Genomic DNA, 23,747 nt, shown 5'->3' with positions numbered 1-23,747 from the left:
AGCGAAGGGAAGCCGCGCGAGCTCCCGCCCGCTCCAAAGCGCCGAGAGGTCGTCGACGGAGTCGTACGTCATCGATTCGTATTACCGCGGTCGGCCCGAAATGGCCGCCCCCTGCTGCGCTAACACTAACAATACATAATCTTCACGTGTCACACCCTCAAAGGAAAATACAGACTTGTTATTTATGGCTCCTTCACACCTCTCCGATATGTTATTTTATTTCTACAGCGCCGTTATAAATCTGTCCCGAGCCGCACTTTGCCAAAACACCTCGGAGAGGCCGTAGATTTCCCTGGTAACGAAGTTAACATTGATTATGATAGAAGCGCGTGTCACAACGGTAAGCTTTTAGTACATTTGGAAAACATATTTGACACCCATTCAATTAAAGAACGATTTTTTTCTGCCTCCCTGGGAAGGCGGCAGCGAGGAAGGGTGTGTTTCGACGGGAAGATGAAGCCGGAAGGGAGGTGAGGGGTTACGAGCCGCCATCAAACTGTCCATTATATCGCACATTTCACAAAGGTCAATGTCACGCAGCGCTGGGAAGCAATAACAACACGTGACCATCTTGAAGGTATACCATTAAACCTCTGCTTGTCATGCTGGCGTCCCAAAAATGACTTTGGATACAGCTTTCCCACACATTTATTTGCAAAAACAACACTTTCTAATCATGAAATCTTCAAGTGCACACTCAATTTGGAAAGTCAAAGACCAGCATCAGAAATGACGTTAACGGCACTTGTAAAGACACGTGCTATTAAACCTTTGACGTTTTGGATGCGAAACATCCTCACTATCTTGCTTTGAGGTATTTTGTGGAAAAATTGCGTGCTCACTGCACTGTTGCTGGACGTGTTGCGCGGGATCTACTAAGATTGTGAACTTTTACTAGGATCCCAAGAAGCCGGCACAACATGTATTATAATAATAACAATAATGCATTCGACTTATATAGCGCTTTAGAAGAAACTCAAAGACACTTTGCAATCGCACGCATTCTTCATTCACTCCACAGTCACACCTGGCGGTGGTGGTAAGCTACTTGTGTGACCGCAGATGCCCTGCGGGTGGCAGTCTGATGGAAGCGTGGCTGCCATTCTGCGCCCGCGGCCCCCACTGACCGCCACCCGCATTCATTCGTAGGCAATGCGGGTTGAGTGCCTTGCCCAGGGACACGACGGCGACATGCGCTCGGGCCGGATACGAACCGGCGACCCTGCGGTTGCAGGGCGTACGCTTATCCTCCGCGCACGCCGCCCAAATTGCGTGTTCACTCTCAACAGATTGCACGTCCTGTTGGCAAAAGGTGTAAAAGTGGCGAAGACCGCTATATTTAAAAAAAAGGATTTTGTGCTTTCGGTAGCGCTGGTAGTTTTCCCGTGGAACGTTTGGGGGAGAACAAAATAGTTTGAAGTGGAAGACAAACAAACAAATATAAGTTACAGAAAATATTGTAAATCGATGGGCCCAATCATTTTGGGCAAGCGGCAACCGCAAAAAAAGCCACGTTTTAGTTGATTTAACTCGTCGCGCAATTGCCTGTTTGTGCCCTTCCCGTGTAAAATTGCTTGTGTAAAATCTGAGACGGACAGCACAGCCGGAAAACTGCTCTGGGAGAGACCGGCACCAATTGTCTCAGTGCGCCGAAATGACGCAAACGCACGGAAATGCAGAGTGCAAAGAGGTTTTGTCATGGGTGATATGGCATGACTCCTTCTTGTGACTGGCTCCAAGTCAACCTTAGATCATTCAGAAGCTCCAAAATTGCATATTTTGCGCTCATTTGTTGTCTGTGGCATTTCAAAAATGTTTCGGCGAGTGGAAAGCTTCACCTGTCTACTCTCATTTTGTCTTACGCTGGCAACGCATTGCGTGCCGGTTTGCAGTTTCCTTTTAGATGCGCAATTTAAAGACGCAAAATCAGCCATTGCAATCCGTCTCATGGTAAATAAATCACATTGCGCGTGCTGAATTCATCAACAGAGGAGCCTTGGTTTTCGTGAAAAACTGAATTGTATGAAAACTAAAGGAATAATTCCCTGAGGAAATCATTTCAACCCAATTCATCTGTTGCAGACACTCGCAGATATTAACAAAACGCTCTTTCAAAAACAGCCAGCTTCTTTGCACAGTGTGAGTCGTATGGAATTTGAAAACAATAATTCGAATAATCCTGCATATTAGGCCCATTTTAAAATATCTCAGACAACATCGTGCAAAATAGACAAATAGTCACCAATAAAGAGATTGAAAAGGACGGTAAAGCCATTGTCATTGCTTACTCCAGGTAGTAAGAGTACATTTTAAGTAGGTTTGGTTAGTTTGTACCCAAAAAGTCTTTGATGTGGCTCACGACAGCTAGCTCGTTTGTTAGCTAGCTTGCTAACCAAAGTATTTTCTTTTCCTTCTTTCTTTTTTATTGGACAATTAAAACATACAAGAGGGGGGGGGGGAAATCTACAATTGTATCAAATGTTGTTGGTTTTTTTGGGGGGGGGTCCAGAGTATTTTCACATTCAATAGACTAAATGAGAGGATGAACCTGAGTGCATACAAGTCGGTGCTCTATTTAAGATGAAATAACCTGCATTTTATGAACAAAACACTTTTGAGGACTGTTTTGAAACGTACGAGACTTCTATTATTTTGCTCTATCGTCCTTTTAAGCTGCGATTCTTCCGTGTACAACCAGCGTGTGTGCCGCCCGTGTGTGCGCGAGCTCGGCGCTAGCCGTCTTCCCGAATCGGAGGAAACTTCACACTCGCTCTTTTCATGATCCTCGCTCAATAGTTTCCATTTTAAGTGCGCACATGAGAGAAAGCGCGAATGCGTGTCCGATCTTAAAGAGTAGACTTAGCGAGGAATGTATTTTCGCAGTGTCACATTCAGGTTAACATCGACTTCAATGAGATGTGACAAGAAAAGCTCATAGTCTTGAATTTGTAAAAGTATCAAAGAACAAAAAGAGCGAACAAGTACGCCGCTCTCATTTTCCCTTCTCCCAAAAAGCGGGAACACATGTCAGTCGCTTTTGTGTCTGCGTGTGTGTGTTCTCACCCAGCTAAAATATTTTTCCTCGCAAAAGCACCAAAGTGACAACTCCATCAGCGAAAGTAGTTTGTCCGCCGCCATTCAGCGAAAATATTTTGAGAAGCCGAAGTTCGGGACGAGTGACGGACAGCTCTGACACGCCGGAGCACTTAGACAATTACGAGGAGTTTCTGGCAGTCACCACATCTGACACAACACAAACACGGCCGGGATAATTTTACACTACACTGGCGGGATACGGGTCACTTGAAAGGAACATGGGGAAGCTTGCGTTTCAAGGCCAATCATCCCAAATTGGCCCCTGCCAACGCAAGCCATTCTCTCTCGCTCGCTCTCTTTCTCTCTCGCCGCTGCGCTTAAACGGCCATAACAGACGAGAGGCTTTGAAGTGCAGCTGTCACTCAGCCGCTTCCCGCGGGTGAAATGGCGTACAGGTGTGGCCGCACCCCCTCCAGGTCAAACTCATTGCAAATTGTAGCGGAGTGCTCCAGAAGGGAGCCATTTGCAAGAGCAAGAGTGGAGTGGAAACCCAGGTTCCACTTTTAGCTCCTTAGGCTAAGCTAGGCTCAGCTAAGTCGCTACGAGCAGGGAAATAGAGTACCGGTACCTGTATGCGCAATGTCACGTGACCAAACCCGCAAGACGCTCAGGGGACTTTTTGATCTACGGGTTGATGACGTGATTCACATTTCAAGGAGAACTTGCTAACATTTGGATTTCTTTATGGCTGGTGTCTTCGGGCAAATGAATTCAATACATGTATATCATTTATTGATACACTGTGTTGGGAAGATGACTTTGAAAATGTAGTTGTTTACAGTTATGTTATTCTGTTGACAATGTAATAGGAGCGTAACTATTTCAGTGACTTTCTCAAAGTGATATAACTAATTACATATACCTTTTTTTATTTTGTAAGATTCAAGTGAAAACGCAGTTTATTTTTTCATGTTCTTATGTTGCGTTAGCCCAAACTAGGTAGCTATTAACAGGCAACTCGGGTACCTTACCTACTGCGCTGAAATTTTCCTGTGACAACGCTTAAATCAGCTTTATTACAATATTGACTTTTCAATGTCTATCAACACTGCACAGCTGAACGACTCGTGGAAATTAGCTGAATTGTTTTATTCCGAAACATCTCCAAAAAGTACCTCCATTGGCCAACAGAAGCGTCCATGACTGCGTGTGATTGATGCGTGCAGGTCAAAATCAGGTGGAAATATTAGCCATACAAAAATCAATGCAAGACTTGAATGACATGCATCCATCCATCCATCCATCCATCCATCCATCCATCCAGCCGTCCAGCCGTCCATCCAACCGACAACCCAAGCCAACAATCAACCACTCACTCGAGGGCATCATCATGATGTTGACTTTTAACATGATGTGAATGTCCATTTTGAAGGTTGTATTGTTTTAACAATGTTATGATGAAGATCTTTTATTAGTTTTCCCTTCTTGGCTTTCACAACCCCAATTCCAATGAAGTTTGGACGTTGTATGTTAAACATAAATAAAAACAGAATACAATGATTTGCAAATCATGTTCAACCTATATTTAATTGAATACACTACAAAGACAAGACATTTAATGTTCAAACTGATCAACTTTTATCGTTTTTAACTAATAATCACTAACTTTTATGGCTGCAACACGTTCCAAAAAAGCTGGGACGGGTGGCAAAAAAGACTGAGAAAGTTGAGGAATGCTCATCCAACACGTGTTTGGAACATCCCACAGGTGAACCGGCTAATTGGAACAGGTGGGTGCCATGATTGGGTAGAAAAGGAGCTGCCCTGAATTGCTCAGTCGTTCACAAGCAAAGATGGGGCGAGGTTCGCCTCTTTGTGAACAAGTGCGGGAGAAAATAGTACAACGTACAATTGGAAGGAATTTAGGGATTTCATCTTCTACGGTCCATAATATCATCAAAAGGTTCAGAAAATCTGGAGAAATCACTGCATGGAAGCGGCAAGGCCGAAAACCAACATTGAATGCCCGTGACTTTCGATCCCTCAGGCGGCGCTGCATCAAAAAACGACGTCGATGTGTGAAGGATATCACCGCGTGGGCTCAGGAACACTTCAGAAAACCAATGTCAGTAAATACAGTTCGGCGCAACATCCGTAAGTGCAACTTGAAACTCTACTATGCAAAGCGAAAGCCATTTAACAACAACACCCAGAAACGCCGCCGGCTTCTCTGGGCCCGAGCTCATCTAAGATGGACTGACGAAAAGTGAAAAAGTGTTCTGCGGTCCGACGAGTCCACATTTCAAATTGTTTTTGGAAATTGTGGACGTCGTGTCCTCCGGGCCAAAGAGGAAAAGAACCATCCGGACTGTTATGGACGCAAAGTTCAAAATCCAGCATCTGTGATGGTATGGGGCTGTGTTCGTGCCAATGGCATGGGTCACTTACACATCTGTGAAGGCACCGTTCATGCTGAAAGGGACATACAGGTTTTGGAGAAACATATGCTGCCATCCAAGCAATGTCTTTTTCACGGACGCCCCTGCTTATTTCAGCAAGACAATGCCAAACCACATTCTGCACGTGCTACAGCAGCGTGGCTTCGTAGTAAAAGAGTGCGTGTACTAGACTGGCCTGCCTGCAGTCCAGACCCGTCTCTCATTGAAAATGTGTGGCGCATTATGAAGCGTAAAATATGACAACGGAGACCCCGGACTGTTGAACGGCTGAAGCCGTACATCGAGCAAGAATGGGAAATATCTCCACCTACAAAGCTTCAGGATTTAGTGTCCTCAGTTGCCAAACATTCAACAGAAGTCTCAATTTCCCATGCCTGACAGCAATATTAAACAGTAAACATAAGCGCAATCAATTCTAAACGATCAATTACAGTAATTGACAATAATGCCCATCCCTCGTTTGAGTACAAGTCAATAGACCAACAATGACTAAAACAGAAATGCACCGCACGGATTAAACTGTGCTCGCGACATCCACGTATAAAGTGTAAAGTAGTCATTTTGTTTTTGCATTCCTACTAATGTTTATTTTGCAGCTTTTGCTTTAAAGCGTGAAAGTTGTGATAACACACACACACACACACACACACATACACATAAAACTGCTGGCCCAGATGTGTAGCATCTCAGTCACATATGCTAATTCTTTGTGTCGAAGTTTTGGATCTGCTTAAAGGGAAATAGGGAGTTTTTTTTCTTTTTCTACTGTCTCATTAATTCAGCACTTCCGCCAGTGAATGCAGCATGTCACATAATAAAGCGCTTCAAAGGCTGTTTGTTTTCCACAGCTAGCCGTCTCTAATTCGCTGTGAGCCGGCATCAAACGTCCAATTGACAGACATCCTTGTCACTTCATCATTGCTAATTCTCTGTGTCCACTCTGTGCGGCTAAAATATTCAGACAACAGCTTTGATAGCAGACAAGCCAATTTTCATATAGTCGCCTTTGAATCACCGCATGCAACACAAACACTATAAAGTTTTCAACTGTTGTTTTAGGAGCAGTATATAAAATGCATTCGGTGCCACGCAGAACTCGCTTTATCGGAGATTGTGCTGAGATTGTCTTTCGCGAAGCTTCAAAAGCCAACATTTGTCACGTGGGTGCTCACCGCTGTTATCGGGTGTGTTGTATCGCAGGTGACCAACACCACACGCATCACGATACGCTCGTCGACAATTATGAGTCTCCTTCCCCAAAGCGATGGGGGAGGAACAATCGGCGTTAAAACATGCCACAGCAACAGGATAAAGGCTCAGGGGGATTTTTCTGAGACCTTTTGTAGACTTTGATTGGAAAGGTGGGAGAAATGCTCCAATTGGGCCCGTTTATCAGTATGTGTGTACACCGCTTTAACAAGATTACGTAAAAGCGGCTTTGTACATCTGGGACATACTCTTTTCTTAATAATGGGAAACACACTTCAGGGGCATTTTCAACTTGTTTCTTGATGAATGGTCGACCACACACACACACACACACACACATTTATTTATTTTTTTAAATTATAATCATAGCAACATATGCAACACATGCAATGACAGTGTAGAATTTGCTGTTGGATTAAATTGAGTATTTAATGGCCTTGTGGCATGTTTGCGTTTTACAGTGTGACTGGCGGGTTACATTTTGTGTGGTGTGATCCTTGAGAGAACCCATTAAATTTCAATGTCGGTACAGATTTTTTTTTCCTCCCGACTTTTTTTTTTTTTTTTTTTTTTAAACAGTGCAGTAGGGAATGCATTTTTCAACACTGTTTCATCATTTAGACAGGCGGTCGTTAAATAGCACCACAAGGTGCGGTGGACAAATACCGAGCAAAATAAGTCATTAGAAATCAGGCTTGCCGGTTTCAGATCACATCGCAAGCATACTTTGAGGCCACTGTGACGGAAAGTACCGGTAAGTTGTTTAGTCGTGACGGTGCGCGATACGCTGCTTGCTGCTGTGACTGGCTTCACTCAGGAAGAGATTGAAGGCAAAAGTGGCACAAATCGAGGCGCTACAATGCCACCGCTTGATTTCGAGTTCCTTTCCTATATTAGCATACAATTTGCACTGTAGCTACAGTGGAGTCTGACACTTAATATAATAAACAATAAATAATAATAATAATAATAATAAATGGAAAAGCGCTATGAGTAACTGGAAGGTTAAAAAAAAAAGTGCAATCCAAATGAAAGCCCTATAAATAATGTATCTTTGTTCAATTATCTTTGCCAGTGACATATAGTGACCGGAAGAACAATTCAATGTCTTCCGTTAGTTGGCGATCAACCTGCGTATCCACTTTTTGTGTTTGATAGTGTATCTTGAGAGTTCTTTCTCAAGCAAAATCCAGTTTGTATATGTGCCTTAACTCAATAGCGTTTGGGAAACACGGGCTTTTCCGAGTGGACAGTAAGAACCAATCGCACGGCCAGAACTGTTGTTCAATTGAATCCTGATCAGACTCGACAGACATCAGACTTTCCTTTAACGCGCATACCGACCGCGCTAATTACGCATTTACATTTGCTACCGTTGCTTTAAAAGCTCATTTGCAGTGACAGCGGTTTAATCAGAAAAGCCGGCCTCCCGGGCGACGTTCGTCTTTGACCCACAACACGTCTGCCGCTCTAAATTTAAACACGTCAAATCTGACAACTCTGTCACTTGAGTTCACTTCCGGGCTAATTGTTCCCCAGATGCGCGAGCATCCGCCAGCCGTCTAATCACGCCGCATTCGCACGGGTTAATCTGAACTGAGCACCGATTTCGAGACCGATCAAAAAGCCTCCTGATTGGCTGACAGTCCCGCTTAGGCTGTGCCATCTCCCGTGGACCCGGACCGCCTGCTGACGAATGAAAACGTGCTTCAGAGACACTCCTTGGAGATTTTACACACACAGCGAGTGCGTATGCACACAATATAGCGTCGCCGAGTCCAAACTCATAACAGTCATTGATGGACCGCCTGATACGGAAACTTTTTGAAATGACGGGATGGACCAGGTCTCCGCCGCAGGATCCCCTCCCTGCCTCATTTGTTCTGTTTCGATGTTCACAACATTCACATTGTTTTGGTTTTTTTTGCCGTGCTCGAATGTTTTGACATATTACGATTGGAATATTTAGGGTAAGGCAACTTGTTTCTAAAATGTAATAGTGTAATTCCCGCAAAAGGAGTCGGCAGCTATCAGGTGGCAGGCATCGATTTGTACATCATTCATCCATCCGTCCATCCATCTTTTTCTTCCATCCATCCGTCCCTTATGTTGAAGCGAAAAACGATTACTGTAATCGTACTACGTCTGTGTAACGTCAAAACGTCAGATGCGAGAAGCAGCTATCAGCAAAGTAAATACAAACAACGCTAACCTCGGCGGCATTCACACGCGGAAGCATGAAAGTCATTTAGCCGCACTTAACTGTCGAAAAACAATTAGGGCAAAAGCATAACAACATCCGCTCGCATTGTAAGTATCGGCAACGCTCAAACGCTCAGTACACTTCATGAATTTTGCATCGGGGCCCTAGCATTAGCATAAGGACGCTATCAAAGATATTAGGAGCTTTCATTGCTGTTCTTACACGGGGATCTCTCTCCGATGTGCTGTCAAGGAGGCGCGTCTCATCCGGCGTCATCCCGCGCAGACCGCGCACCTCCGCGGCTAATGAGTGCGCGTGCATGTCTGAGCGTACGATATGTAAAGCGAGGAGGGGGTGTCGTCTGTGGGCGTGCGTGTCATAAATCTTCATAAAAGACGCAGCATTGTCTCTGCCCAACTCATCCAGATTTTTCTGCGGCTCGTCGCGCGATAACGAGACTCTTTTTTTGTTTTTATCCACCCCGCCGTCGCAGTAGAAGACGTAAAAGTGCAACCTTTATTAACATAAGAAGTGTTTTGACGGGCGTCCGATATGAGCCAACGTAATTAGCATCTCGCTGTCTTTCTGCTGCGACTGCTCCCCTCTTTGACGTCCTCTGAAGCACTTTAGAAAAAAACGCCGTCCTTCCCCCATCGCTGTAATTATTTTCCGGCGGGGACGACAACAAAGTGCGCAACAAAACATCCTCTGCGAGCGCAGGTGCACAGGCGTGTTTGCGGGCATAATCACACACGTAAAGCCAACTTTCCCCCCTCGCTGTCTCGTTTACATCGCTAGCACATGTAGAACAAGACGTCAGATTTCGGTCGGCCACCTGAAGTCGGGTACGCTAGTACCAAAGATCGGGCCCACGTTGAGCCCCGTTCCCACCGTCTGATCAAAGTCGGCAAAGGCTCGATTATCCGATCGCTCAAAAGCACGAGTGTCAAACTCAAGGCCCTCCAGGTCATTTTGTGTGGCCCGTCAAAGCTTGCCACCAATTTCCCTTGAATTCTGTTCAAAAGTAGCCATTGAAATTCTACGTCAAATGAATAGCCCAATGCAGGGGCACTTGGGTAATATGATGAGGCGATCGCTTCGGGATTCTGTTCGATTTTGCGAAAGACTACGTTCCGTTGAAAACTGGATACATACAACGTAGACTTGAGTTGGAAAGGCCGCTTTATACTCTTCGCGCGGCCGACAGCGCCCGCATTGCATCACGTGACCGCGGCCCCTCTGCGTCACTTGACGCGCACGCGGCAAAAATTGCCGCGGAGATCATCTCTCGTGAGTGGTCCGCTTTAGTCACATGCTGTGATGACGTACTCAGCGTGCCCCTCGGTTCCACATACCATCTACGCTGCCGCCTTCTTGATCGATTAGGCAGCTTCATTAAACGTATCATCTGGTCATCCAGGTCCATTTGTTCTAGCAGACTCCGTTCCACGGTCGCCATTGTCGTTGCTTTGTTGCTTGTTACGGAAAGGAAAGTAAAAACGGCTACCGGAAATGGCCACAAAATGCAGAGGAGACTCCACCTAGCCAATACCGGCCGTAGCAACACCCCCGACTTGGAGGAGAAGTGCAGCACATTTTGAAAACTGCGCGCGTGGGTTGCGCTCGAGTATAACGGCAAACTGTGACAGCGACGTCAGTGCGCTCGCATAAAGAAGCCTTAAGAGTTAGCGCGTCGCCAGACAAGCTAACTGTTATCCAAGCTTCTTCTTTTTTTCTTTTTCTTCTTTCCATTGTATTTTTCCGCAATCGAGATGCCTTGCGGGACCACGCTGCCTCTCGCAGGTGAGTCTTGGTACTACGACAGCAATCTGGTTTGGGGATTGTTATGTGTCCACCACATTGGAGCAGCGAGAAGACACATGCTCATATCATTTTTTTCCTCGTCACGTGTGGGGTCTCTCACATTAATGGTAAAAATGGCAATCAGTCAGCACGCGTGGGATGCCGCCTGCAAATTGGATTTTTCCCTCGGCCGTCCGTCGCGTATTTTCATATGCTGATGGCTGCATTACCGGTACCTACATCCCACTGAAGTGATTTGCGGTGCTCATTTGAGAGCGATGGGGCCCGGTAGCATCCACTGAACTCCTACTTAGCGACCAGCTAGCCTCTCTTTATTGCATTACACGCCAAACGCATTGATAACGGGCTGTTGCGCTAACAAGCGGATAACGCATCACCCGGCCGTGAGTTTCTCCCGCTTTGAAGGAGAAGCCTAGCCCGGCGTGGAAGTGGAAGTGGAAGGCTGTACGACTGAGTTCGTTTTGAAGCAAAACAAATTAAAAAAGCACGAAGACGCAGTAACTGACAAATGGCGTCGCACATAAGTACTGTGTGCAAAGTTGCTCATTATTCACTCGGAACTCTTTGTCTGCAGCGGGATTACCTTCTTGTCTTTCCATACTCTCCCCCGCTCCGCCCTCCCTCCTCCCTTCCTGTCCCGCTCCCCGTCCGTGATTACCGCATCGCCTCCAGCCACTGAATTTCAATTGGGTCCGCCTATTATTTTCCTCCATGTGATAGTAATTATTTACAAATCCGTGAGCGCTCATGTGAAGTACAGGATGTTCCATTATTAGTGGAGGGCGGTCGAAGGTGGTGGCAAAGTCCTGATTGTGAATATGCTATTAGCCCAATTACATTCAAAGTGGGCCACAGGTAGCCCAAACCGCTAACCCGATGGGATTCTTATTCCGCATCGCCGTGACCGCCGACGTCCATTTTGGCTCAAGGGGGAGGTATCGTGACGCCCTAAGAGACGGTGGTGAGAAAGCCCAGCAGTTCGGAGAAGGCTTCACGCATGCGGCTCGGGGATGAGCTGGAGAGCAGATTACAGAGGCCGCGTGTAATTGCAGGGGGAGCTGATTAGGCAGGAAGGAACCTCGCATTTCGTTGCTCTCCGCTACACTGCAGCAAAATCGGACATTTTCCCACGGATTTATACTCCTTAAAGGTTTGCGGGACAGTTTTCCTGTTAGTGGCCATTTCAGCTTTCATAATCAATTTATGATTGAACAGATGTTTCTTACCATATAGCAGCCATTGTAAACTGTGGTGAGCGCACGCCGAGGGGTAAATGAATGAAGTTTGCTGTTGGCATCTTTTGCAACAATTAGCATTCCAGCAGACTGACTCGGACACTTGCTCGCTCCTCTCTGTTGTTTGATGCCATGTTTCTGTTCTGTGGCGCTACGCCACCCCGTTACATATTTGTTCCTGCCAGTTTGCTGAATCATCTTTTATTTTGTTTTAATGTGCTCTCACTTAACACAAATTGTAATATACCACGGATTAAAAGTGTAAGACGGTTGAGTATAATAAAGAGAGAAGAAACTTAAAGAACGGCTTCAGCTTCCGATGCCCTGAGCATCTGACAGTTCCCGGCGGAGAAGAGCATCGCCGTGCTGGAGCGATCTCCCCACTTAACCGACCCCGCTCCGTGTATCTCTTTGCCGAGCTCAGAGGAGTCATCAAGGGGACTCGTTCGTTTCGAAGACGTGGATGACGTCAAGATGGCCCCGACGACGGCGCTGCGGGGGATCCGGGAAGAATTGTTCCAGGAGTGCGTGAAGGCGTGGTGGCAAAGATGGCGAGCAATTTCAAAGGGGAAAACCTTTATACTTTATAGTTTGGATTTGAAATGAATATTTTATGACACACCTTGTGTGTAACAGCCTCGCTGTAGCCACATGCTACTCTGTAAACAAACACAGTGCGGTCCTCCCTTGGCAAGCGGAGGTCACGGCCGCTAACAATCAGTTGGCAGAATTTTGCGACACGAAAAAGCAGCCGCGTGACGCAAAGACAACTTGCAGCAGCATTTTAAAAGTCTTTCCCAAACACTTCACAATCATAATAACAAATGCCATTGTGCATCAAATCATTCAGAATTTTCAAACTGTTACCGTCGCATCGTTCATTTCCTCAAAAGAAGACAAAGTACTGATCTTGCATTTTTTTTCATAATTTCATCATATTTTATTGCATGAATTATCTGAAGATCCTTCAGAATTTACGACTGACAAATCAATTCACTGAAACCACATAAGTAGTTTCATGTTGTACATTTTGTTCCCTTACTTTACCCTAAATTGGAAAATTCATATTTCGTACACTGCATACACATATCAAATGTAGGTTTTGTGTTAAAAACCCATCAAGACCAGCTTGCTTCCTTAATTATTCTGTCAGAAAAAGACAAAAACAAAAGTGAGCCGGGCCGTGACCTTCCTAGCGCACTGTGACTTTTGCGTGTACCCGACTGTTTATATGTGTTGAGCATCTGCGGAGTCAATATTTTGTGGCTTTCGTAGATTACATTTGTAATCTTCTGGATCAAATCCACGTTCGTGCGTACGGCCTTCCACATCCCACGTTCCTGCTGTGAACAATTACCGGTTTGCGCATATGTAATTGCGATTGTTACACCGTTGCGATTATCACAACAAAGCAGGCCTAATGGTGCCCGCGCAAGCCCTCGGTTGCATCCGGCGGCAGCGCTCGTGGCCTGAAGCGTGCCACGAGGCATATGCACAAACGCATACGCGACACCGGCTTTGTAGGAGAAACACGCGCGGCAAACAGCCTGCAGAAACAATGTTCACTTTCTTCATGATGGCAACGCTAGAGAGACAGGTCACACGGCGAAAACCTCGCACAGATTGACATTGAGGCTTCTGCTTTGTCGACACCCCTTCCTTTTCCAGAGAAGTTATGAACAAAGAACTTTGTCGTCGATTGCGTGAAATGGAATGCCGATTCGTCATCCCCGATCAGCTGCGGCAAGATGGAGTGCGCTATTTTCAGCGTCTTAAGAAGTTCAACATGTTGTCAGCTGTGGGACGTTGCCCACCTCCGCTCTGACGCCGTTAAGCTCTAATTGTCACACTGCACTTGGTTTTGTGCTGCTCACCGGCGGCAGGGCGCGAGGACGGCGCAAGTGCCTTCCATATTTTGCACTGGTTGCTATGCTACCAAAAAGGTCGTAGCCTGGTGCCTTTTCCCGCTGGTTTGGACAAAGTTAAGCCCTTTGATTCGATTTGATTTGATTTCATTGATTGATTGGTTTGAATAATGAGGAGGAGGAGACATGATACAAGTGAAATATGTGTTGCTATGCTATGTTTTATTGTAAGCTAACAATTCTTCTGGTAGGAATGCTAAAATGACTCGTTACATTCTACCACTTTCGAGTTCAACCGAGCTGGTATATTCAACGTGCTGGAGATCTCCCATCCATCATTTGTCTTGGGTGCCAAAGCGCGATATACTGGGACATTTATGTATTATTATTATATTATTATTTATTGTTACTAAATTAACTAAGAATATTTTGTTCTCAGGATGTGAGACTGTAGTCTGTAGTCGCAGCACACCGCTGTTCAAATTGGACATTTTTTAATTGCCGTCAAATCTGCCGTCATTTGCTTAATTTTTACCCTGTGTCTTTTTAATTTCTAAGCACATTTTACGCAGATTTTTTTCCACATTTTAGTATCGGGTCCGGTCTACACGCTGTAAATTCTATTTGGTGCACAGTTGCAGCGCTGTTGTCTCTCATCGCTACTTGTTGACTATATTTCTCCAGTTAGCTTCTGTGCTAAAGGCTGTAGACAGACTTTGTATTAGATTCACTCCATGAAATGCATATACCTATGTTAGCGCCTGAAAACATCTGATAATGGCCAATTAGATCATCAAAATAAACTGTATTCCCAACAAAAAAAACACCACAATGGACACAAGCACCGCTAAAGGAGAGAAAAACAAGCTCGGGGCTGTTCAACTTCAAATAGTACACAAAACAAATAATCTGACTAAAAGCGTAACCCAGGGAGACCTCGTTCTCTGCCTGATAATTGTCTTCTTTCATGACACCCTCCATCCGCAGCGTTACGGCCGCGTTCCCAGGCCTGCCGGCTGCTGGTGCGCTCGGGCGGGCAAATGATGAGAATGATGTCAGTTGTGGGAGGAGGAGAGGCGGGGGGAGCGACCTCCGCAGGGAACGCTACAGCCGACCGTCAAGAAAAACAAGCGGAGGCGGACGTGGACAGCCCCCGACGTGTGCACATGTAGCGTTTCCACACACATTAGCGTGTTAGCTCTTCTTTGAGGCAATTGTGGGATCCATATCAAATAAAACAACCTTTTGCACTTTTCTTTCTGATGTTGGAAGACATACCTGAAGCTAGCATTATTAGCGCCACCGTTTACTGATATGCAATGTTGGCGGCAAAAGCTAACGTGTTTTCACCCACGCCTTCTTCCCCCTTGGACAAACAAGCTCACTCTGGCCTCAAAGCGGCGCCTCATGCGGGATACGCGCTTCTAATTGGCCGCCGGAGTCACCGCGGAGACGAGCGCCAGTTCATCTAGTTTTACCATCCGACCTTGACAGTTCAAGTTCGAGCAGGTGCGAGTTTACGTTTCTGTGCGAGTGCAGCGATTTGCTGGCCAACATTCATCATAGCAAGCGCAACTCAATTTAGCCCGAGCTAATTTCGCACGTCCCGTCGACAGCTAGCCTCGCCTCGCCTCGACTCGACTCGACTCGACTTGCCTCACATCGACTCGACTCACGTGGACTTCACTCCTCAAAGCGCTAGTAGATTCATCTTGCGCAACTACAGATTCTTCTTTTCCGGGTGTCTTCGGGTCCTTATTTTTTCTTATATTATATTTGAGTTTCCAAATTGGAGGCCTAAATAATGCTTCCAGAAATGACACATAAGGTTAAATCCGCAATTTGAAGGTCTTAAAAATAAAGAAGCTTGCCATATTGATGATTTGTGAATTATGTCTCACGCTGCGCTACGCTGCTGCTGCTCGCACCAGTCAAATCAATTGGTTCCATACGCTTCGAATTTTTTTCATTGTTCAACTAACATTAACAATAATACATCCTGGGACATATTCCCGAGTAGGAATTCAAGTATAATCTCTGCAATTGGCCAAAAATGGCTGCGTCAGAACAAAATGACAGACTTCCTATTCAATTTCCAGCAATGGTCCTAGAATCTTTCATTCATCGTGTTATGATAATTATGACACATGCACCACATTTTGGTCAAACTAGTGCAGGATGCAATTTTTTTTAAAAATATCTTTCAGTGGGTGCTACTGAATGAGTTAACCAGATTGCAGGCGCTTGCAGGAGTTTTTGAGGCCCCAAAGCAGGTGATTCGTGCCTCAGAAGAAGAAGAAGAAGAAGGAACAAAGATTTTGAGGAGGCCTTTTGTGCCACCCTGTTTTCGGGCCTTAATATTTTGAACTTGCCCTTTCCGCTCCCATATTGGCCAGAACAAAGACTGGCTGCAAGTATGCACTTAGGCAATAGGCTCTGTCCTCTTGGAGCCAAACAATTGGAAAGGTAGTTTCCGCCCAGCTCGTAGGGTGCGGTTTGAGCAGAATCCCCAACGTGGCATTCAGGCTTCGATTCGGACTGGTTTTTATCAATTTTGAAGGGGATCTGATCATCCGCCTGGAAGTGATTGCCATAGGCGAATCGTGCCGTAACCAGCACGTGCGATGAAAACTCATGCCTTGCAAATTGACATCATCCGTCCGTCTAATAGACTTTGTCTAAATATGGAAGCGAAGAAGTTAACACCTTTGCCTTTTGGCAATTTTGTGGATTTGTAGGGCTTATCGTGAGGGAACCTTTTTTGCAGTGAAGCGGGAAAGCAATACAATCAATACATTGAAGTTTATATTGTATAATAATAATATTAGCAGAAATAATATTATTGCAAATGCCATCGGACAGAACGAGGTTTGAGAGGGGGGCCGACAGAGGCCTTCCTCGGTGGGCGTGGCCTTAAAAAGCAAGCATTTCCCAGTTTCAAGATTCCCACCATTCCCACCCTTTTCCTGAGCAATCTGAAATCCATTTCATCATTTTAGTCAAATTTGACCCGGACAGCTTCACTTCACCCAAACTTTGTAGTGCCTGTCGAGAAGAATGACATTTTTTGATATTTTCCTTTTTGCATATTTATGGTGTCTTTGGGAAACCTCATCAAATGTCAGGGAAACGAAAATGAAACTGTAGCGTATTTCTATTGCTTTTAATTGTCAGCTCACACAGGTCAAATTTGAGCTGGACACTATATGTAAGGGTTAAAAAGTCATTACATTTGGCTTCCTTCAATGTAACGCGAACAACGCTCATCCCGGCGAGAGAAATCCAGCGTGGATCATTTTGTTGATAATGTGCCTTCCCGGCGGGCTCGAAGGCGTCAACAACGAGTTCCTCGAAGGCCGCCGGGCGAGCCGTTGGGTTCTGTGGCCTTTTCTTCAAAGGCGCTCGCCGTCGGAGAGGCGGAGAGGCCGAAGCCGTAACGGCGCCGCCCTTTGCGATGGGTCTGCTAAATAAGGCTAATTAGCCGCTCTGTTCTCTTCAAAGACGACAGCGGTGTTTTTTTTACGCGGATGGTCGTCACGCAGATGACCGTAAACGCTTGGAGACGACAAAGTGTACGTTCAAAAAGGCAGCCGTTGTAGCGTTATTTGTGTCTAGCACTTTCCAACAACAGACCACGAACACATTTTTAGTTTTATTTAAAGAGCTTTGTTCATCCACCTGCTCCTCGACGATTCATGATTTTCAAGCCTCCATTTTGTTTTATTTTATTTTTATCCCCACTTTAGTGTCATTTGATGTATGTCCTGTGATGTCAGGCAAAGGTTCTGTATGCAGTAATATATCCATATTTTGCTGGCTTAATAGATGGAGTATGGACTGAAAGGATACTTTAACACATGTATTAATTGTCGACTTCATAATAATTGTGGGGGACGGGAGGAACTAAGCAATGCAGCCACTCTGGAGTTCACTTTTTGGCAGCGAGCAAAGGCTGACGATGGACATCGGAAAAACATTTTTTTCCCATGGAACGCTAAATCCAACATTTTGCGCTTGCTGATGAAGCAGTTTGTTTGTGAATTTGCGGTCCTTGTCAAAAAAAGAAGCCGCGCCTCCCCAGCGGCATCGCCCGTTTGCCACTGACGGCGCGCGGAGGCCGCCCCGCACCGACGAGCGCTTCTCGGGCGTGCGCTCGCAGCAGAGCCGCTGGCCGCGCATGTTAGCTATCGGTTACCGCTCAGAGGCACGTCAAACATTTGGGGAAATGGCGAGATGAGCAGTAATCGAGCGGGCTTGCGTTCCCTCAGGCCGTTTGCCTTCTTGCTTGCAAGTATTTCCCGTTCTTCACTTAGAAGGGAGAGCGATAAGAAAGGCGACAGCGCTAGCAGCAGGCAGCTTGAGTGGGGTGTCACCGGGAGGGGATTTTGGGAAGTTTGGAAGTTTGGTTGTCCGCTTCAAAACTCGCATCGCTGCAAACTGTCAGAATCACGCAGCGGTGAAGGCGTCGGTGGGGATGCGACGTGCTAACAGACAACGGGAGGATGAGGGCCTCCTCCGTTGACCTCTCAGGACGCGATGTTTATTATCCGAAAGGAGACTGAGGCAAGTGGCAAATGCTTAAAGCGGGGGGAGTACTAGTAGTCGCTAAATGAGACGTTAATGCGTGAAGCGTTTCGTCTGGGCAACTACGTCAGTGGAGAAAGGGCGCTAAGTAACAGTTGCGCTTTTGCTTCTGCAGCAAGGGGGAGACACCACGCTGTCTTTTCTTTTTTACTTATCTTGTTTGACAAATTGGGTCACACATCGCCGATTAGCGGCCGAGCGTGCACTTTACGGCATTTACAGGTCTTCGCGTTTTTATAAGACCGTTGTTGTGCAAATGAAGCCCGAGAAGCAAAGACCTCCGCCACGGCTTACTTAAACATTTGTCACCTGTGAACAATCTCGGATCTTAATAGCTCAAATTGGGGAACGTTTCAGCCAGATCTAAAGGGAAGAAAATGTAATAAGATCCTACATGATGTGATGTAATGACATTTGATGGAAATAGAAGTGTCTGAACATGTTAACCGGGATGTTAAATTGTTGCCAAATGCGCAATCTGGAGAAGATCTGCATGGCGCTTACATGGAATTCAAATCCGGCAATATTTGACAGTGATGTAGCTTTTACATCAACTTCCATGATTACAATGTTTTCGTTCAATTCTAACAATATCATCACAAGGTCAAATCTTTTACAACGTCTTTAGGCGATGACGTACCCATTCAAAAAAAACATATATATATAACCTCCTTGGCAGAGGTGCTCAATGAATCACATGCTTATGACATTGTAACATTTAACCAAACTTTGAACTGCCAGCAGCGCACACCTAAAGGTCACTTCATAGCCAGTGTGGTTTGATTACTGTTATTTCGATTACGGTGTGTGTAATCTTAGTTCGGTTGGGTCCGTTGTGTAAATGCGCCTCTAAAATCAGCGTGTTTGACGCAAACAATCTCCGTCCGAGCGCAAACTGTCCAAGTGAATTTTGCCGTCCATCTGTTTTCCATTAGGAGGCGCAACATGCATAATTCATCGCCGGCGACAAGTCAAGACGGCTCGAAGCGGCAGATGTCCCCGTCGCTCGCTCCGTTCCCACTTCCGCCGCGTGACCATTTTCCGATCGTCTTAACCAGCTCGTCGAAGGCGTCGTTCGTTGTCGTGCGCTGCGATTCGAGAGGAGCCGCGACCCGTCGAGTCGTCTGCTGAAGACGCCGGCGTGGTTAAACCTCCTTTCGATGCTCATGAATGTCTGCTCTCAAACATGATTAACTACTGACAGGGTATTAAGTAATCAAACTGTAAATATTTGTAGTTCAGAGAAGATTGACAAAAAGTTACAATGCTTGCAACGAGACAGTCGGAACTAATATTAACACAGCAGAACCTCTAAAACCGCCTCAAGTTATACAATTGTAAATTTGGCCAACATATTCACCCCCAAAAACTTTGCGGTTTGAATTGTTTTCATGTGTGACCGCCCCAATGTAGATGCTACACAAATGTACATTTTATCGTCCTATAATGTCTTTGGTCACGCTCTGTCAAACATCGTTTTTTTCATCCAAATAGTCTCCGTGAACACATTTCCACTTCCTCGGTATTTGATGTTATTTTATTGATTGAACCTTTATTTAACCGGGAGAACCTCTCTGAGATGACAAAGTCTATTTTACGAGAGCGACCCTGGTCGGCACAGAAAAAACGTGCAAGCTCAAAAGATTGAAACGATCTCATGGTAGAATAATCGCAGCGTCCAAACTCTTTTAAGTAAAGTGAAAGACAAAAGGAAGATGGGCAGCCTCCGAGGTGCTTCAAAGTCTCCAATGAGACCCCGTCCTTCCTTGCTGAAGAGTTTGCCGTCACGAAGGAGAACGTTTCCCCAGTTCAGTGCCCATCTTAGCCCCAGTTCAAAGCGGGAGCCGTGAAGCATACTTTGCTTCAGTTTGGGGCCAAAGGTGGAAATATTCCCGCAAAATAATAGTTGATGTTTTCATATTCGGGCTCACAACACCGATCAGGTCTGCGTGATGGGCCCTCACTTGTATTCAACTTTATTTGACATCATTTCCAGATTGGCCCGAATCTCCCATTTGAAAACGTTTGCAAGCTATCGGACGCGGACGACGTTTCTTGCTTTAGCAAACACCGACGAGTGCTGACCTAATTAAGTGCAGTATTTGCTTGTCGACAGCCAAAAGAAGCTTTTCATCCACTCGAAAAAAGAAAAAAAATGCTTTGTAGCTTTGCAGCAGGTGACTCACGATATTTCCCCTTTTTTCAAAGTTATGTCTCCTAAAAACAAGATGCAAGTCACACGGCAGTTTGGATCACAGGGAAAATCTTTTCTGCTCCATATTTTTCATTTTTCCATTTTATGAGTAAAACCGGTGGGAAAGAAAGTTGCTTTTATTAGCATCCAAATGACAGATAATGATTTTTCCTCCAAGTGTCGCTCGCGCGTCAGGTCGGACGGCCGACGAGCACGCGGGCGGGCCAATTGCTCAGTTTCCCTTTGGCAAAGCGCGGCCCCGTGGCTCGTTTGCGTTGTTGTTAACGGCCGCTGTTGGTTTTAATGTAGTTCTCCTTGGTTGTTAGTTTGAATTTGAATGTAGTTCTCCTTGTCTTAGGTTGTAATGTGTTAGCATCCATCCATTTTCCGTCCCGCTTCTCCTCCCGCGGGCGTGCTGGAGCCAATACCAGCTATCTTCGGGCGAGAGGCGGGGTACGCCCCGAAATGGTCGCCGGCCAATCACGGGGCACATAGACACAAACAACCATTCGCACCTACGGGCAATTTAAAGTCTTCAATCAACCTACCACGCATGTTTTGAGGATGTGGGAGGAAACCAGAGTATCCCGTAGTAGTAGTAGTAGTAGGAGTCGTACGCAGGGAGAACATGCAAACTCCACACAGGCGAGGCTGGATTTTAACCCGCAACCTCACAAGTGTGAGGCGGACATGCTAACCAGTCGTCCGCCGTGCCGCCCTATGTTAATATGTCCAAAAGATAAATAAATCGGCCAAAACAATCGGCCGATTTGGGCCGATGTGAAAAGCCGATTAATTGCAGTTTCAATTCTGCACCTCGGTTTGCCTAAATGTCAGGTCTTCCCATTTTGTTCATGTAAACAACGACATTTGCGGCCCCAAAAACTCTTTCAATCCACCGATACCCAGATTTAGAAACGGTTATCTCATGACTGAATCTTCTGTATTGAAGGCGTCTTCACTGCAGACTGATGCGAGCGTCTCAACATGCTAAAGAAGCTCGCTTGTGTTGGGTTCAAATTGCAGGCAAATCCAGTTTGTTACGATGTTCCAGCTTCAAACGCTGCAGGCACATTGCAAATGTACTTCAAATCTGACAGAAATATGATGTTTTGGAAAGAGGCATTTGGACTTTTCTGGCATCATCACCAGTGAGTATTTTCTCATCTAAATGCAATACTAAAATAACTAGCAATCTTTTTTGATGACCGTACTACGAGGGACTTCATCAAATTAGAAATGTATTTTGAATATTTTCAACTGTACGTTTGTTCGCTCGTGTGTCCGCACTTTGTTTTGTTGAAGTTGATTTCTGACACCACACAAGCGTTTGAAAACGTTTGAGCGAAGTGCTCCTTGTCACGGGGGCAATAAAAACGTCACGGCCGAGGTTCCGAGGTCGGCGGCCATTGCGTGTATGCGCTCGGAAAGGTGAAACTCGATGCCAGAAAAGGAAAACGATCGTCCCGGTTCTCGATTCCGCACTCAAAATTGTGCTATGAAAATATTATCTGACATCGATTGTGAAATGCGTTCGATTTTCCATCAGACTTTCCAAAAGTGCTCAAATATAAGTCATTATTTTAGTCATTATGTTATATAGTTTATATATATAGTTTTTCTCAGCCTCACCGTTTGGAAAGTTCAAGCCGCTTCCACTTTGAAGCCATCGAAAGTAACATAAGGAGGCCAGTTACCATTTACGCTCAATATTCACTCACCAAGTACTCTAAGTCATGTGGACAAACTGGTCAGTAAGCAATTATTTTGCTCATCAGTAGTTTAACAATTGTTTTCGTTGCGATAAATTGTATATTATTATTGTTTAATAACCATGTTATGAACCATTTATAAAGCGTTAATAGGGCTTCATAATTTATTCTTCAATAGTTACTTTATCATCTGTAACATGACATTACACAGTCTTATTAAACAATAATCAAATGTTGTATTGAGCGTGCCCGTATACAGATTTTATAAATGGTTTATCCATAGTTTAACAATCAATAAAACAATAACAATGTTATAAACAATAAATAATAAGCAAACATTTTTTGAAGTTGCAGCAAGTGTACATTTATTAAGGGTTTATAAATTGTTAATAAGATCAATACTTGAATTGACCTGTGATGAACAGTAATAACCTTAACTATCTTAAAGATTAATATTTTTATGAAATAGTTAGTCATCATGCTTATAAACCCTTAACAAATTGTCAGAACATTTCGGCAACCATTTATAAAGCCTTGATAAATTTACGCCTACTAATGGTTCATAAATTGTTTATGGACAGGTTAATAATCGAGTAATAAACACTTAGCAAACAGTAAAAAAAGAAAGAAAAACGACTAAGAGCAGTTTTCAACTAAATGTCAGTATTTGCTTTTTATTCTTGCATCTTAACTAAGAGTATGTCAATTGATTGATAACCACTATATAAAGCTTTAATAAGCTTGTAAAGTCGTTATTGACTTAAACTTTGGCAGATGTGGGAACATGCAAATGATTAAGAGGGAAAATGCGACGTCTGGAGACACCCGAGTCTTGTTTTCATTTCAACGGTCAACTTGGGCAGCACTAACTGTGATAAAAGCGTTTTTGTTTGTTTTCTTGTTTTTGTTTGTTGTTTTTTGCCCTTTCCGTCTGCCGCTTGCCATCACGCCGATCCCGAAGCTCGCAGCGAAGCGACCTCGCGACTCTGCAACGTTTCAACAAATATCAGCTCAAAGTGTTTGCGTGTTTGACAGAAGAAGTGTGTAGTCAGCAAGGCCGCGCATAAACAAAAGAAACAGCCCACACACACACACACGCGCGCACACACACGCACACACCGCAGCCCACCCACCCTTGCCGGGAATCCAATTTAATTTCACTTTGGATTATTGATCACATTAATCAGTCCCGATTGTTTTCCCGCGGTTGAATTTGTTTTGAAGATAGCAGGTTCAAGTCGGGTAATTACGAATAAAAAAAAAATACAAGAGTAAACACATTTTGACATTTTTAGAAATTGACTTCTTAAAACTTCCAAGTTAATTGAGACAATTTAATGAACAACAACAAAAATCAGGAGTCAATTATGATGTTTGGTCAGAAACAAGCAGTTGCTTAGTCGAACAGAAAACGTCCGTCATGAGT

Source organism: Phycodurus eques, chromosome 12 (assembly GCF_024500275.1).
Source record: "Phycodurus eques isolate BA_2022a chromosome 12, UOR_Pequ_1.1, whole genome shotgun sequence".
NCBI classification, from domain to species: Eukaryota; Metazoa; Chordata; class Actinopteri; order Syngnathiformes; family Syngnathidae; genus Phycodurus; species Phycodurus eques.
This window is presented reverse-complemented; position numbering follows the sequence as displayed.